This window comes from Cervus elaphus, chromosome 3 (genome assembly GCF_910594005.1).
Source record: "Cervus elaphus chromosome 3, mCerEla1.1, whole genome shotgun sequence".
Taxonomy (NCBI): domain Eukaryota; kingdom Metazoa; phylum Chordata; class Mammalia; order Artiodactyla; family Cervidae; genus Cervus; species Cervus elaphus.
The window spans coordinates 29,830,021-29,841,627 of record NC_057817.1 but is presented as its reverse complement, the minus strand read 5'-3'; the positions used below and the strand labels follow the sequence as shown (position 1 = coordinate 29,841,627).

Below are 11,607 nucleotides of genomic sequence, written 5' to 3'. Positions count from 1 at the left end.
TCTGGTGTGTGTGTGTGGAATTCACGGCTACAGCTGAGTTTGAGGTGCTGTCGACTTCTTGTTCTTAGGGCTGGGAGTGGGACAGGGTTAAGTTTCTGCTCTAGGTATCAATAAAAACAAAGAGACCCCCACTTAGGCCTCCCATTCTTGTAGACCCGGCTTGCCACAAATGTTGGGAATATTCTCTGTTCCATACACAGCCCAGGCCTTTTTCTTGTCCTCTTCCACCCAGCCTTTATTGTAGGGAGTTTATGGCAGCAGCATGTATAGCTGGTTCCAGTATACAGCCAAGCTTTGAAGTTTGAGGATGCATACTGGAAAAAGGATTTCCATGGTGGCTCAGACGGTAAAGAATCCACCTGCAATGCGGGAGGCCTGGATTTGATCCCTAGGTTGGGAAGATCCCCTGGAGGAGAGCATGGCAACCCACTCCAGTGTTCTTGCCTGGAGAATCCCCATGGACAGAGGAGCCTGGTGGACTGCAGTCCATGGCGTTCCAGAGTCAGACACAGCTCAGCACAGCGTCACAACCCACTCATTGTGCAAGTATTCATGGTCGCCCACTGGGCCAGGCTCTGTTCTTGATGCTAGAAATCAGTGAAAATATAAAAATCCTCGTCTTCATAGTGTTCATGTATGCCATTAAAAGCCAAAATATGCATTCCACTTGCTCCATTTTGGCTCGCTCGCCCTCTGCTCGTCACCCTCTTTGGAAAAAGCTCCCTCTTTGTCTGAGTCCTGGCTGAGGTGGAGCAGGAAATGGGAGGGGCTTCAAGGGATAGTTCCCCACCCCCTATCTTTGTAACCAGAGCAGGGCAGTGAGCTCCCTTTTATTTTAGCCTCCCAACCTGCCCACCAGTCACAAGTTAAAATTTTAAGAGGTGACATAGCTACTCATTCCGGGCCTAGCAGGCCTGCAGACTGAATTAGAGTGGGGAAAGTCTTGGTGGACATCAGAAGTGGAAAGATGTCTGTTGGGACAGGAGACAGTCTCCTGACCAGGCAGGGAATCAGGGCGTCCACTTGGCACCAGGTAACAGGCTCCATGCTGGGGGTAAAGATGGATAAGGCACTTACTGCTATTCAGTCACCACAGTGGAGCAGCGCAGGAAGCCACATGCCGACATGAAGTTCTTATGTGGAAATGCAGGGCCATGGGACAAGAGAGAGCGAGCCCTGTGCCCTGATTCAGGGAAAAGTGTGTAGGAGATGATATGTGAGCAAAGGTGAGATCTCGAAGATCGAGTCAGAGGTTAAGATGGGCAGTACTGGGAATGGGCCTTTTCAGGTCAAGAGATTAGTAGGAGAAAATGCACGGGAGTGTGATTCAGCATGGGGTGCACTGGGAGCTGCAATGGCTGGGTTGTACATTTTGAGAGGACCAGGAGGACATGAGGAGGAGGAAGTGAACTAACTTAGGGCCTGCCTTTGGGTGCTAAGGCTCTGGCCCTGTCCTGAGGGCAGCTGAAAGCACTGAAGAGCTTTGAGGGAGGGAGTGGTTGGAATTTTTTTTTTTCTCGTTTATTTTTATTAGTTGGAGGCTAATTACTTTAAAATATTATAGTGGTTTTTGCGTATTTCAGGTGGCTACAGAGTAGAATGGGGAAGAGGCTAGTTGAAAGGCAATTATTATACTAACGCCCAGATGTGGTCTCTCTCATGTGTCAGTAAAAGGAAGCAGAGCTCCTTGGAAAGATGGTGCTTAGAGGTCAGCCCAGGAAATGTACAAAATCAACCTGGAACATAATGTTATGCCAGAAAGCAAAGGAACTATCAAAGATGACTACTGCAGTATCCTTCAGAAGGACTCAGGGGCTAAAGAGGCTTCTCCTGGCCAAAGATGGGATAATTTGAGCATCAATAAGAATTATAAGAGCAAAGGGTTGAAATCAAATTTTTTAAACCCATAAGTTCATGATGATATTTTAAAATATTGGTCACTTTTGGTGGATGCTAGCTGCTGCTGCTAAGTGCTTAGTCGTGTCCGACTCTGCAGTCCCATGGACTATAGCCCGCCAGTCTCCTCTATCCTTTCTTTTCTGTATAAACTGTACTTAAGGGTAATCAAAAATAAGCTCAACTTTCTCTCTATAGAAGTATTCCAGCTAATAGATGAAGAAATTAGAGGATTGATGGTTTAGCCGCTAAGTCATGTCCAACTCTTGCGACTGCATGGGCTGTAGCCCGCCAGGCTCCTCTGTTCATGGGATTTCCCAGGCAAGAATACTGGAGTGGGTTGCCATTTCCTTCTCCAGGGGATCTTTATAGAAAAGACAAGCATAGGAGGACTATGTAAATGACATCATGGGGAGGTGGGCAGCAAAATCTAGTAAAACTCTAAGGACAAACAACCTGGTTTCTTTAAACAACAAAAAGATGAAGAAGCAAGAACAAAAAAAAAAGGAGGGAAAGAAACCTAGAGGTTAAGAGTTGTGAGTCAGGAAAGGGGTGGGGAGAGAGGTAAGGGGAGGGGTCACATGTACGCCTATGGCTGATTCACGCTGATGTATGACAAAAACCATCACAATATTATCATTATCCTCCAATTAAAGAAAAGGAGTTTGAGCCCTACCAAGAAAATGCAGTGATGTAAAACTGAATTAGATCCTAATTCAAATAAACCAATTGTAAATGAGAGACACGTGGGGCAACTTCAACCTGTGGTTACCATTCTCCAGGATGCCTCCCTCCCCCTAAAAAATTCCTGGCCTGGTATTCACACCCTGTATACATTGAAGCAGGCTGGCACAGATGGAGGGAGGAACACCACAGAAGTGTGTGCGATTTATGAAGCTTGGTCATGACAGGCATTGAAGCTTCCTCCTTGGCTCCCTGGTTCACTAGCTCTGAGCAAAACCAGGCACAGGTTCTGAGGTGGCTCAAGCTGCCAGGTGGTGAGCCCTCTCAGGAGAGGACCTGAGTCTCCAGTCAACAGCCAGCTCTGACTTGCGAGCCAGTGTGAATGAGCCACCTGGAAAGCAGATCCTGCAGGACCTATCAACCTTTCAAGTGACAGCAATTTCAGGAGACACAGACCCAGAACTAGCTAAGCTGCTCCTGAATTCCTGACCCACAGCAACCGAGTGACAATAAATGTTGTTGCTTTAAAACACATATAGTTACACAGCAATAGATAACTTACACCAACCTGGACTAGATAGTTGATGATTTAAAGAAATATTGCTAATGCATAATGCTAATCATGTAATTGTGATGATTTTTTTTAAAGTTATCTTTTAGAGATGCATACAGAAGTATCTATAGATGTATTAACATACTGCCTGAGATTCACTTCAAAATAATGCAGTTGGGTGGCAGCAGGGAGTGGAGGGCATAGATAAAGTGAATGGTCATGAGTTTATGTTGGTTGTATCTGGGCTTCCCTGACAGCTCAATGGTAAAGAATCCACCTGCCAATACAGAAGATGCAGGAGATGTGGGTTTGACCCCTGGGTCAGTCAGGAAGATTCTGGAGGAGGAAATGGCAACCCACTCCAATATTCTCGCCTGGAAAATTCCATACGCAGAGGAGCCTGGTGGACTACCGTCCATGGGGTCCCAAAGAGTCGAACACAACTGAGGACTCGTGCATGTGTGCACACGCGCACACACACACACGCACACACACACACACACACACAGTGGGCAATAGACATATTTATTGTTCTATTCTACTTTTTTGTATTGTTGAAAATCTCTATAATAGAAAGTTGGAAATAAATGGTCCAGGCAAGAGAAAAGATGGTTTGAAACAGAGCAGTAATTATAAGGATAGGAAGATAGACAATGAGATAAAATATTCAGGAGGTGCAATGTTCAGGACTTAGTGACTGAACAGATGTAGAGAGGAGAGAAGGAAAAATCTATGGTAGTGTCAGGTGTCTGGATGGTCCTACTGTCCGCTTGTAGCTCTGCAAACTTGGGTGAACCAACCAACATTTCTATGCCTCATTTCCCAATGTGTAAAATGGAGGTAAAAACAGTACTCACCTCATAGGATGACTGAGAGGATTAAGTTACTTAAAACATATAAAGCACTAAGGACAGTGTTTGGAACATAGTAAATCCTCCCAGGGTTAGTTCTTCCCTGGGGAAGTCCAGGAAGATGGCAGTTCTGGTTTTGGACATGCTGAGAAGGCCACCATTAGGGACTTCCACGAAGATGTCAGCTCTGGGGACAAGTGAGGGATAGACGTATGGATGGTTTGGCATATTGAAAAACCATACAAATGAGTCAGCTCCTTGAACAGACACTTCACCAAAGAAGATACACAAATAGCAAACTGGCACATGAAAAATCTGTTAAACATCAGTAGTCATTAGTCAAATACAGTTTAAGGAAATCATGAAATGCCACTATATACTGAGGAGAATGGCCAATTAAAAAAAAAAAAACTGCGATAAAGCCAAGTACTGGTGAGAAGGTGGAGCAACTGGATCCCACACACATTGCCAGTGATTAGATAAAATGGTACAACCTCTAGAACATCACTGGCTGTCTCTTATAAAATTAAACATATATTAAAGCAATTATACTACTACTGTGTATTAATCCTAGAGAAATAAAAATTTGTATTCACACAAAAATGTGAACACAGGGACTTTACTTGTCATCCAGTGGTTAGGAAGCTGAGCTTCCACTGCAGGGGGCATGGGTTCAATTCCTGCTCAGGGAACTGAGATCACACAGCCATGTGGTGTGGCCAAAAACAAATTACCCTCCCCACTCTCCATACACAAATGTTCAGAAAAGCTTTATTTGTTAATTACCAAAAACTGGAAATAATCCAAACACCCTTCAAAAGGGGAATGTATTGTACAAACTAACAGTGGTACACCCATGCAATGGAATATTACTCTGCAATGAAAAGTAAAAGCCATTCAGGTCTACTATATTCTTCTACTTCTCTGCAAATTCATTATATAGGAGCTTCCCTTATGGCTCAGATGGTAAAAAATATGCCTGCAATGCAGGAGACCTGGGTTCAATTCCTGGATCGGGACCATCCCCTGGAGAAGGAAATGGCAACCCACTCCAGTATTCTTGCCTGGAGAATTCCATGGACAGAGAAGCCTGGCAGGCTACATGAGGTTTCAGAGTCTGACACAACTGAGCAACTAACACTTTCACTTTTCATATTCATCTTATTAATTTTTGAGAGTTTGACACTCCAACTAAAAATCTTAATTTATCTACTTAAACAATTGCAATATATTGTGGAACTATATGTAACTTTGTTCTATATTTTCCAAGTCTCCAGAAAAAGATAAAAGAATATTTCTTATAAAATAATGCTATCATATTATTTTATATGATAACATATAAAATATGTTATCATATTTCCATAATTTAAAAAATAAGAAAAGGAAAAACCATATACATACAATTCAGGTGGATCTCAAAGGCAATATTTTATGAAGTTTGAGTGACCCCAGTGGAAGTCCCACAACCTCCCCACTTAAGGAGGTTGTGGAAATCTTTATAATATGCCCTCTAACCAAACCCCTGTGGCCTAGGTTCAGGCTCTACTGAATCTTGCCTGGAGCATTGCTCCAGCCTCCTTACCGGCCTCCTAGTTTCCAGCCTTGGATCTCTCCCATGCACTCTGCACACTATTTCTAAATGAATCCTTCTGATGGTGATCCTTTCAATGACTCATTTTTGCTGTCAGGATAAAGTCCAAACTTTGCATCACACATTTGAGTCTCCTGCTTACCTCTGTCCTCTCATCTTTTAGTCCTCTAGGCATAGTAAACTCATATTTACGCTAGAATGTTCCATTTGATCCTTCACTGCTAGGCCTTGGTATTTTTATTTTTCTGCTTAGAACTCTCATCCCCATCCATTCTACCTGATTCATCACATCCACCCTGCGGGCCTCAGTTTTCTTACCTCATCTCAGAAGCCTTCTCTGAACCCCCAAGACTGGGTTTTAGCCCCTTCTGGAGCCTCTAGCGTCTGGGCACCCTCCATCATAGCACTCCCCATGTCCTCCTATGAGCCATCACCTGGTGACTGGCGTCACTGGCATCACCGGCATCACCCACTAGATCTGAGTCCTGAAGGCTGGGGCCTGCCATGCTCCTCCCTGGGTGGCTGGTCTAGCTCACTGCTTCACACCTACAAAGGGTCCAGTGAATGTTCCCTGAGTGAACAACAGTGCGGGTGGATGAGGAAATGAAGCAGTGAAACGGAGGGCATGGTGTGGGGAGCTAGGGCTCCAGCAAAGTGTCCTGACTTCAGAAGGGCCAAGAAGAGAGAGGCAAATGAAGCCCAAGTCCATTCTGCTCCTTGGCCAATGCTGCCTGCCTTGGGACTAGCTGTGGGAAAAGTGCCCACCACGAACGAGTCCCAGGTGTGGGCCGGACTTGGGTGGGGGCGGAGATTCCAGCGGAAACAGACTGGTTTTTTTTTTTTGAAACAGACAGTTTAATGTCCATCCAAGTCCACATATTCATGTTCTCCGTCCTTTGTGCAACGCATGCAGTAGGTGCGAGGAGATAGTAGCCCAGATTCCTTTCGTAAGGGTCATTGATGGTGAAGGGAGGCACCCTGCATCTCCTCTTCTCGCCACACGGTGGCACTTCAGACCCGCAAACCTCTCAGTCTGGGCGCTGCCGCCGGGGCGCCACCTGATGGCCATGTATTTTCCAATTGTTGGGTAGGAAAGGATTTTTTCAAGTCGAAGAATCTCACACAAAGAACATATGAGGCAAACTTAAATATGAGGCTTTTAAAGAACTCCTTGGAGTGCTTCTGCCTTAGAGAAGGCCCCCACTGCTATCCTGTTAGCTCTCCCACGAGTCAATGACAGAAACCCGATTTCCTGGTGGCTTTTGCCGTCTTAGGCCCCAGCTGCCTTCGGCTGACTCTGCCCTTCAGGCTCACTCTCCTGCAGGAATCATCCGCCGCACTTATTAGAGACCTGCCTTCAATTGTGCTCCTGTGGGTGGTTCTCCACCACACTCCCCGGTTGGTGGATCTTCACGCCTCCCAGGGCTTTCACCTCTGGCTCATCGCAGCCAGCCTCAGAGTACGAAAGTCCGTACAGAAATCTAGTCTTCCAGTCTCAGACCATCGCTCACATCATCCCAGCTCCCGCATGCTCTTTCCTCTGCGCTCTGGATGCACTGCAACTCCAGTCCTGCCCCTTAATTCCTCCCTTAACTCTTCTTATTCCACTTACTCTGCTCTTTCGGGGCTCGCCTGGCATCAACCCCTTCTTTGTGTTTATGCGGACTCTGGAGCTGGACTGCCTGGGTTTGAATCACAGGTCTTCCATATACAACTTGGGAAACTCACTTAAGCTCTCTGAGCCTCACTCTCTCATTAAAATGGGGGCGGGGTGGGGGAATACCTACCTTAAAAGGTTGCGTTGAAGATGTGTGAGCAGTTAGAACAGTGCCTGGCACGCTGTGAATGCTGCCGAGGTGTTTGCTCTTATATGTTATTATTGCTCAAGCTGGAGCCTATGTTGGATGACCTTACCAGCCACCTCAACAAAGCCCATCCTTGCACTAAGCCCACAGTCTTCCTTTTTCGTCCTAGAACCAGGCGTCTGCACTCTGCTAAGAGAAGAAACAGAAAACACAAAAATCCCACTTTCCTGCAGATTTTGCCACTGGGATATTTCTGATTCCTAGCCTCCACTGGACTCCAGTCTCCTTTGAAAAATCCTTGACTTGTCTTCAGCCTCATTCCTCTCTTCTGTCTGCAGTGACCATTCCACATAGTCACCACTTTCTCCATTGACAGGATATGAAATCCAAAATATATAAAATGTTACAGTGAAAAGAGGGTCCCTCTGCGGTAATTTGATAGACACAGCCACCATATTGTATAGTCACTCCCCTTGACATGAGATGACCCTTTGGCTCTCACATTCTGATCCTCACATCCCTGCACATGCCCTGCTTTGGTCCTGTCTCCTGAAACCCTTCCACTGGATCCTCTTGAGCTCATGGCTCTTCATCAGCAAACTCCCCCTGGACATAACGGTTTTTTTTTTTTTTTCTCTTTTTAAATTTTTGGCCACACTCTGCAGCATGTGGGATCTTAGTTTTCTGACCAGGGATCGAACCCACATCCCCTGCAGTAGAAAGGCAGAGTCATAACCACAGGACCACCAGGGATGTCCCTGGATCAAGCCTCTTTAAACATTCCTGGAGTCCGAGGGCAGGTTGGAAAAGAATTTCCATATATGGAGCACTTGAGGAGGGAGCAAGCGTATAGAGAGCAAGGGGCAGAGATAATGAAGGTGCTGCAAAAGCAGTGGGCTGGGGAGAGCTGACGGTTCTTTTTGTGGGTTTTAGCCAATTTGTATAGACTCAAGACAAAGAGTCTTCCTGCTGGAAGGGTGGCATTAGGTGGTTGGTTAGAGAGCTACAGGGTGAGTAGCAGGGTGGGCATCTTCACCTAGTTTGGGGTCAGGAAGCTTGTCACTAAGGGTCATGGGTCTTTTGGCAAGGTTAGAAAGGGGTGCAGTCAGTTCTAGAGATGACCTTGGCTCTGGACTCCACTTCTCTGGCCTCAGTTCAAGGCCTCTCCCTGTGACCTAGGGATCAGTTCAGTTCAGTTCAGTTCAGTCGCTCAGTCGTGTCCAACTCTTTGCGACCCCATGGACTGCAGCACACGTCCCTGTCCATCACCAACTCCCAGAGCCTACTCAAACTCATGTCCATCACGTCGGTGATGCCATCCAACCATCTCATCCTCTGTCCATCCCCTTCTCCTCCTGCCTTCAATCTTTCCCAGCATCAGGGTCTTTTCCAATGAGTCGGTTCTTTGCATCAGATGGCCAAAGTATTCACATTTCAGCTTCAGCATCAGTCCTTCCAATGAGTATTCAGGACTGATTTCCTTTAGGATGGACTGGTTGGATCTCCTTGCAGTCCAAGGGACTCTCAAGAGTCTTCTCCAGTACCACAGTTCAACAGCATCGATTCTTCGGCGCTCAGCTTTCTTTATAGTCCAACTCTTACATCCATACATGACTACTGGAAAAACCATAGCTTTAACTAGACAGACCTTTGTTGGTAAAGTAATGTCTCTGCTTTTTAATATGCTGTCTAGGTTAGTCATAGCTTTTCTTCCAAGGAGCAAGTGTCTTTTAATTTCGTGGCTGTAGTCACCATCTGCAGTGATTTTGGAGCCCCCCAAAATAAAGTCTCTCACTGTTTCCATTGTTTCCCCATCTATTTGCCATGAAGAGATGGAACCAGATGCCATGATCTTAGTTTTCTGAATATTGAGTTTTAAGCCAACTTTTTCACTCTCCTCTTTTATTTTCATTAAGAGGCTCTTTAGTTCTTCTTCACTTTCTGCCATAAGGGTGGTGTCATCTGCATATCTGAGGTTATTGATATTTCTCCCGGCAATCTTGATTCCAGCTCGTGCTTCATCCAGTCCAGCATTTCACATGATGTACTCCGCATACAAGGTAAATAAACAGGGTGACAATATACAGCCTTGATGTACTCCTTTCCCGATTTGGAACCAGTCTGTTGTTCCATGTCCAGTTCTAATTGTTACTTCCTGACCTGCATACAGATTTCTCAGGAGACAGGTCAAGTGGTCTGGTATTCCCTTCTCTTGAAGAATTTTCCACAGTTTGTTGTGATCCACACAGTCAAAGGCTTTCGCATAGTCAGTAAATCAAAGGTAGATGTTTTTCTGGAACTCTATTGCTTTTTTGATGATCCAATGGATATTGGCAATTTGATCTCTGGTTCCTCTGCCTTTTCTAAATTCAGCTTGAACATCTGGAAGTTCACGGTTCACGTACTGTTGAAGCCTCGTTTGGAGAATTTTGAGCATTACTTTACTAGTGTGTGAGAGGAGTGCAATTGTGCAGTAGTTTGAGCATTCTTTGGCATTGCCTTTCTTTGGGATTGGAATGAAAACTGACCTTTTCCAGTCCTGTGGCCACTGCTGAGTTTTCCAAATTTGCTGGCATATTGAGTGCAGCACTTTCACAGCATCATCCTTTAGGATTTGAAATAGCTCAACTGGAATTCCATCACCTCCACTAGCTTTGTTCGTAGTGATGCTTCCTAAGGCCCACTTGACTTCACATTCCAGGATGTCTGGCTCTAGGTGAGTGATCACACCGTCGTGGTTATGTAGGGATAGGGCTCCACAGTTCCCCTTTGACCTCCTGGCTCTCCCTGAGCACACCCTCCCTGCGGGCCTCTCAAGGGGGCGCTGTTCTCTCCCTCAGCCCCGTGCCTGGAGGCCAGAGGGTTTGTAGGCGCCCTCCTTATTCCTCAGGGCTGCTTTCAAATCATTCTTTCTGAAACCCCCTCAGCTTTGAATCTCATGCTGACAAACTGTTCCACCCACCATGCCCCCCACTATTGTCTGTCAATCTCTGGGTTACTTCCCCTTCTTTCTGGAGGTTTTGGCTCCTGCCTCACTGTCACCCGCTCTGATGCTCAGACCTCTCAATACATGCAGAGACAGTCCTCGTAGTCCCTGGCCTCTGAATCATGGCCTCTTCTCCAACGACCTGGCCCTCTGAGCCCCTCACTCTCATGGTCATCCCCTGGTCCTTCTCATTACCCATAACCGCAGCCTTTCTGTTTTACTGTGGGGCTGCCATCACACAGTGTCACAGACTGGGTGGCTCAAACAACAGAAATTCAGTGTTCCACAGTTCTGGAGGCTAGAAATCTGAGATCAGGCTGTCAGCAGCGTTGGTTCCTTCTGAGGGCTGTTGAAGGAGAATCTATTCCCCCAGACCTGTCCTCTAGCTTCTGGTAATTTGCAGGCACATGTCGGTATTCCTTGGCTTGCAGAAGCATCACCCTGATCTCTGCCATCATCATGTTCCATGGTATTCTCCTTATGTCCAATTTTCCACTTTTTATAAGGACATCAATCATTTTGGATTAGGGTCCACCCAAATGACCCCATTTTAACTTGTAACCTCAGAAGTTACTGAGGTTTAGGACTTCAACATTTTTTAAACAAGGGAGGGACACAATTCAACCCATAACATTTCTTGTTCTCCTGTAATCTCAATTTCATGCGACTCACCCTCTGACCATCACCTCTTTTCTTCTCAACATCTTTCCAGCTCATTCCCGCTAGTAGTTTATCTCCAAAACTCGTTTGATCCCATCAGGCCCTTCAGCCTACTGATTCTACCTCCCTTCATGCCTCTCTCCTTTATTGTACTATTGTACTCTCTTCCCTCTTTAACCAGTGCAAAGCCCACAGCCAGTTAACAGAACCACTTACTTGTATGTATGTATATATATGTATGTGTATGTATGTATGTATATATATATATATATATATATATATATATATATATATATATATATATGTATATCTTCAATTCTCTTCCTCTGTCTCATTGTTGCTTATTTGGCAAATTGGCAGCCCTGACTAATTCAACTTGCTGCCTATTCTGTACCTAATATGGCAGTAGAAAACCTCCAACACATTCACATTAGTAAGTCTTGTTTTTAATTCCTAATCACCTCAAGTGGACCCTTTATGTCTACTACATTTCTCTAACTTATTCACTAACTTTTGCAATCCTAGGGACTTTCCTGGTGGTTCAGTGGTTAAGACTCCATGCTCCCCATGCAGGGGGTCTG

General features: G+C 45.5%; 1 protein-coding gene across 1 annotated transcript in view; it reads left to right on the top strand.

The window, feature by feature from the left end:
- LOC122682197 (tubulin alpha-1C chain-like) overlaps positions 1-11,607 on the top strand; it is a 1,110,822-nt gene that overhangs the window by 437,288 nt on the left and 661,927 nt on the right. The window lies entirely within an intron of this gene.